This window comes from Phyllostomus hastatus, unplaced genomic scaffold (genome assembly GCF_019186645.2).
Source record: "Phyllostomus hastatus isolate PE091 unplaced genomic scaffold, TTU_PhHast_1.1 phas_contig_150, whole genome shotgun sequence".
In the NCBI taxonomy this organism is placed as follows: domain Eukaryota; kingdom Metazoa; phylum Chordata; class Mammalia; order Chiroptera; family Phyllostomidae; genus Phyllostomus; species Phyllostomus hastatus.
This window is the reverse complement of record NW_025333611.1, coordinates 28415755-28422349: the sequence shown is the minus strand read 5'-3', so window position 1 is coordinate 28422349 and position 6595 is coordinate 28415755.

Here is a 6595-nt window from a genome sequence, read left to right as displayed (position 1 = left end):
CGGTGACTCCTCCTTCTTTTGGGACCCCTTGCCTCACTGTTCCTTCCTCAGTTGTACACTCTAGCAAGACTGAGCCTTGGCAGGGCTCCTGATACTCCATGCTCTCTCTCACTATCTGGATGGCTTTTCCTGTCCCCCAAGAGCCCCACTTGTCCCCATGATGCTGCATTTTCCAATGAGCAAACTAAGCTCAGGGTACCTGCAAAACTCTCTCAAGTTTTCTTTAAACACTTTGATATTTGAAACAGCATTGAAGTTGCTCACCCTTTGCCTGACCACAGAGAGACCTCCCCAGCAAGACTCCGTGGGTCCTGTGCTGGCTGAGGGTCTTGCCTCCTGGTCTGTGTCAGCCCAGATCTCTCCTATTTGGCCTTGTGCATATTTTACTGTTGCTGCTGGTTTGGCTGTTGGTTTCTTGGACTGAAAAAAAGCCATGGGAAGACAAGCATAAGCTTTGCTTGCTCTTTGCTGTGGACTCAAGGCCTGACATAGAGTAAATGCTCTGTATAGAGTCATGAATGATGAACGAACAAACCAACTCAGGAAACCAAGCAACTCTGAGTGTCTGAAGGGCTTTATGGGGCAGAAAGGTCTTCCTCTTTGTGACCACAGAAGGCAGAACTAGGACAAGTTGAAGTGAGTGCCAAATTCTGGTTTTTAAGTCAGGAAGAATCTTATAATAGTACTGGCTGCCTGTAGATGAGCTACAGTCTCCAAAGGGGTTTACAAGAAGACTGGTGGACTGTCTGTGAGGGATGGGCTGCAGACTGGACAAAGGTTGTGAGTTCCCAAGATCCCAGGCAAACTGGGCTATTGAAGAAGTCATGAGGGTGTCTTTTTGGTGGCAGAGGGGCAAGAAGTTGGGTTGGGGTTTTTTTGTTTTTGTTTTTTCCCCACTTGAGGAACTTGTTTCTGATTCAAGCTGGCTGAGAGGATCTGGTCAGGTTCACTCATCCACACTTCCCCATTCCAGTTCATTTTTTCTCAGACCTTGGAGAGACCTTGTAACTGGCACTGGTGACACCTGGTGGCCAACTGGACTTGAGCAGAGGTCGCTTTACCTCCTACCTGTTCTGGTTCATGGCTATATAGCAGGGCCTAGTACAAAGCTAGGCATATTTAATGAATGAATGAATGAATGAATGAATGCAGACTGTAAAGAGGAGGATGAAGAAGAGATGCTGTCTCTCTGGGTCTGAGATCTGACCAGGGGATCAATTGGAACTGCAGGAGGGGGCCAAACAGACAATTCATCCACTCAAGGATACTCTGACAGAAGGGCCTCTGCTCTTTCTCCTGCCTCCCTCCTCTGTGTCTGTCCTGTGTCCTAGGGGCACTTGTGAGATGAGAAAGGGGGCTATTTAAGGAAAAGGCTGAAGTTAATTAAAAACTGCTTCTGCATGTGAGCTTAACTGTGCCCTGGAGCTATGAATAGAGAACCGTGAGCTTGGTAGGAAGTGTCTGAGTAATGGTTTTTTCCAAGAGAGGACACGGAGGCCTAAGGTCCTACAGCCAGACTGTAGCAGAGCCAGAATTCCCAGCTCCAGTTCCCTAGGTCAAATCATAGCACTTGACACCCTAAGATAGAAACACAGTGGAAAGGAGCCGTTGATGTGGAGCCTAAAGGAGCAAGAACAAGCACTTTAGCCTAGCAAAAAAGGGCTTATCCATCACTGATGACACCTCTAGCACAAGCCTTTCCTTCCAACTAAAGAGCTGCATCACTGTCTGCCCAAACTGAATGTGCATCACCTCCGATCTCACCCAGAGCCCTCCTCTCAAACTCTGCTTTATATCCATCCCTTCAACTGTATGGATGGGCTTAACCTCCCTGAGCCTCAGATTCCTAATCTGCAAAGGGATTGTTTGAGGTATGAGAGGCTGCAAATCAAATGCTTAGAACAGTGTTTGGCACCTGGTAAGCATTCAATAAGAATCATAGCTGATATTTTTGTTGCTATGGTAATTAAGACCCAGTTCAAGTTCTCCCCACAACCCCCAAGCAGATGGAGACATCCTTGAGAGCAGAGGGCAGAATTCCTTGACTTTGGACCCAGAGAAGACTGAGGATATGGCAGTGGTCTCTATTGGCTCTAGAGGGCATCTGCTGGCTGGTTTCCCTTAGAGCCTTTCCTATGGGCTGCGCTGCTGTCTGAGCCTGGATTTCTGGCTTTCATTTCTTGAGGCTGTAATGAGTCATTTGTCTGGGCTGAGCTTGGGATTTCTCTGATAGGTCAAAGAACAAAGAGAGACAAGGTGCTGCTGGAGTACAAAGATGCTGTCCCCAGCTGCCCTGGATTGCACAGAAGGAACTCAAAACCTCCATCACAGGAGCAGGGATAGGTCCACGAGGCCACAGAGACGAAAGCTGGTATATAGGCACAAGTTCTCCTGGTCATCCTCGGGAAGTCGTGTGTCCCTAAACTAGAACCCTATGGGTGGCAGCTTAAGGGGAACTGAAAGAACCCACTACCCCTCAGTCCTCTCTTTCCTCCATCTCCAGGGCTGACTTATTCTGGGTTGCTCTGATCTCTCACACCATGCCAGGTCCTAAAGTTGCTTTATGCCAAGCAAGGATTGAATTATGCGAAGGATTTGCCAAGGTATTGATTCATTCGGTATTCATAAAGTATTTATTGAGCCCCTTCTCTGCACCAGTCACCTTGCCATAAAACTTGCATTGTGGTTGTGGGGATAGACAAAGAAGCAGACAGGTAAAACTCCACTCTAAAAGGGGTGTTTTAGACCTGGCTGTTGTGGCTCAGTGGACTGAGACTGGCCTGCAAACCTACAGATTGCTAGTTGGATTCTCACTGGAGCACATACCTGGGTTGTAGGCCAGGTCCCCAGTAGGGGGCACGCAAGAGGCAACCAATTGATGTTTCTTTTTCCCTCCCATCTCTCTCTCAAAATAAATAAATAAAATCTTTTTTTTTTTTTGAGATTTTATTTATTTATTTTTTAGAGAGGGAAGGGAGAGAGAAAGAGAGAGAGAGAGAAACATCAATGTGCGGTTGCTGGGGGTCATGGCCTGCAACCCAGGCATATGCCCTGACTGGGAATCGAACCTGCGACACTTTGGTTCGCAGCCTGCGCTCAATCCACTGAGCTACGCCAGCCAGGGCTAAATAAATAAAATCTTAAAAAGAAGAAGAAGAAGAAGAAGAAGAAGAAGAAGAAGGGTTGTTTTAGGGAGTAAGCCTAGGGCTCGGGGAGAGCAGGAGAGAGGTGACTTTTCAATTCAGTGTGTAGGAGTGGAGGAGGTGTAGTCGCTAGGCAAGCGGAAACTGTGTACACGCTGGGAAGACGGAGAGCCCTGGTATTTTTGAGGAGCTGAGTCCACAGCTAGGCCAAAGAGGCCCAGGCCCCACGCAGTTGGGCGCATACCCGTCCTCTATCCCTCTGGTGACCCTCCCCCGGCGGCGCCATTCCCGGCATGCCTCCCGGCGGTGACTTCATGGGGCTCAGGTGCCGCGGCCACGGGCTCCGCTAGATGGCACTGCTCCCAGCAGTCTGCCTCGGTCCGGCCCGCCAGCAGGCCCGCTCCTGCTTCAGAGCCTCTGGGACCGTGGGTCCGGACCTGCCCTGCCGCAACGGTCAACGCCGCTTCGGTGCTGAGGCCACTGGCTAGCGGGCCCTGGCTCTTTCTCTACGCTTTTGCCCAGAGAGCTTGTGTTTTTGCATGCTTCTCTGGGTGTGCAAGCAGAAACCGGAACACCATCCCTGAAAGTGTTATCATCCTCACACCCACAACCCAGGCGGTCGTGGGGTCTGGTGTCCTTTCTCTCTTCCAATTGTCTCCAGAGCCCCCCCCGACCCGTGCCCTCCCTCGAAGCCGCTAGCATGATGATGAACATGACAGACTGCAGGATCAACTCCTATCTGTAACCTTGAGGAAACAATCTTCCCCATTCTCGTTTCCTTTAAAATTAGATGGAAATAATACTGCTTTAGTTGGGAGGACTAAAAGAAATAATCTTAAAAAAAAAACTTATTTATTTATTTTTAGAGAGAGGGGAAGGGAGGGAGAGAGAAAGGGAGAGAAACATGGATCAGTTACTTTTCACATGCCCCCAACTGGGGACCCTGGCATGCAACCCAGGCATGTGCACTGACTGGGAATCAAACAGGCAACCTTTTTGTTTGCAGGCAGACACTCAATCTGCTGAGCCACACCAGCCAGGGCAGAAATAATCTTTTTTTAATTACAAAGCAAGTCGTCAATTAATATCAGCTACTTTAACACTTCTTTCTGTGGTGCTGGAATATATACTCAGTGGCCCAGACTTTTCAATGGCTTCTGACTGCCCTCAGAATCAGGTCCAAACCTTTAGCTTGGCCTACAAGGCTCTTTCAGTCTCATTTCCTGTTACTCACCACCTCTTCCTCCACAACACCCTTTGTTGGCTTTGTCATAGACTCCTCTGTGTCCTGGCCTGAATACCCTTTTCTCTACCTGCCAAAAACTCTCCTCACCATTTGAGACTTCTCAAAAGCCTCCTGTCAAATGCCCCTGAGTTTTAAGATACCCAGAACTAGCATTATCAGAAACAAAATGGGAACATTAAGGAACAGAATGTCACAAGTATAGACATGCTTGAGTACCCTATTCTTATTTTAGGGACAAACAATGGCTGGGGAGGTGATTGAGCTGGGATATTAGAAGAGAAGTGGCCCTGGTTGGTGTAGCTCAGTGGATTGAGCACAGGCTGTGAACCAAAGGGTCACCAGTTTGATTCCTAGTCAGGGCACATTCCTGGGTTTCGGTCCAGGTCCCCAGTATGGGGCACATGAGAGGCAACCATACATTGATATTTCTCTCCTTCTCTTTCCCTCTCTCTAAAAATGAATAAATAAATTCTTTTAAAAAATAAGTAAAAAAAAAAAAAGAAGAAGTGAATGAGGGAGGAGAAAAGAAAAAGAGCTCCCCCCACCCCTTACCCCACCAGGCTCCCTGCCCTGAGGAGGCCACCTCCCCAGGAACCAGGTCAGGTTTCCAGACAAAAGTGGTTTACAGTTTCATAGAGGCAGATGCTGCTTACCCATCTGAGTAGCCTTTTGAGCTTTGGGAATGGGTGCCACTTAGTCATCTGTCTGTTGGCATCTGGCACCCTGAAAACCAGAGACAAGCTCATGTGAGGAGACCAGCAAGATCTGGGGCAATACAAGCTGATGGAGGATTTGGGCTGGCAGCCTCTGTGGGGGATCTAGACCCCAACAGACCCCTGTAAATATCCCAAAATGTCCACACCTCTACCCAAACTCCTTCAGTTCCCTTACCAGGTCATCTAGAGCCTTTGTTCAATGGGGTCAGCTTCACAGAGGTGAGGGGCACAGAATAAAAAAATCCTTCCCAACCATCTCAGTCCTTCCCCAGTACCGGTCAGTGTGTATGCCAGACATTAGGGCTGGGCAATGCTGGGCAGATGGCATAGCTAGAACAATATCACTCATGCCATCTTGGTGGGGAAGATGAGCAAACCATGAGGATAAGATGTGACAAGTCCTGTGTGAGGATTAAATGAACTAGAGGCAGGCAATGTATTGGAGTTGTCAGAGGCCTAGACTGGCATCAGATGATGCTCTTAAAGTGCTAGTGCCATACATGACATATAAGGAGTGATCAAAAAGATTTACCTGCTGTTTTTTACCCAAGAGTCTATTGAAGATGCAAAGGTCTAGTGTCTGGCTCATCCTCTAAGCCTTCTGCATGCTCCCAACAAATATGAACCCCCTCACACCATTAAATCTCTGTTATCATTCACAGCCCCCTGAGCAGAGGTGAGCACTGCCCCGCTCCTCACAGACAGCCTGGGTTGATCACCTGAACAGAGGACAATGGAGAAGAAAAGACAATGGGAAAAAGACTGGGGGAGGGACTGCCACCTCTAGAGGAAGTAGTTCAGATCTTTGGGGTACTGCACACCAAGGGGCCCATCTGGTGGAAGGGGTTCCTGGAGGACTTGTCCTGGAAATCCACTTGCATCAATTACCTGTATCAGAGAAAGAGAAGGGGCTCCCAGCCCTGCATGGTGCTGCTAGGGTTGTGCCCCCTACTATCCAGATCATTGAAGACATTCCTGCTGATGCCGAAGAGTATTAGAAAGGGGACCACAGGAGTGTTTAGGTCTTCTTCCTTGCTACAGCTTTTGTTTTAACGTCAACTTTTAGATCTGCTGGGGCTTCTTACTCTGGAGTTCACTGGGCCACAGAAAGACAGGGGTCCATCCAGGGGCTAAATATAAAACCAGTCAAAGGCCACTGACTCCCATTTCTACCCAAGTTTTGCCAAATATGGCCTTTCCCCCTTTAACAGGATACATACATGCTCATTTGCAAATAAATTAGAAACCACAGATAAGCAACAAAGAAAAAATATTTTATGTACTGTGATGTTTTATCATTTTTTCTTAAAAATATGAAAAGTTAAATAAAATACATTCTGAACATTTGCTCCTGTCATTAAAACCTTCTCCTGCTGCAGGATCGTTGGTGGCCGTAGACTGTTGTGTTGAGGAGGTGCGTGCACGTGTGTGTTTGTGTGTGGCCAGTCTCCTATCCTTAGACATGGAGGTCGTTTCTGTTTAAAAGGAAC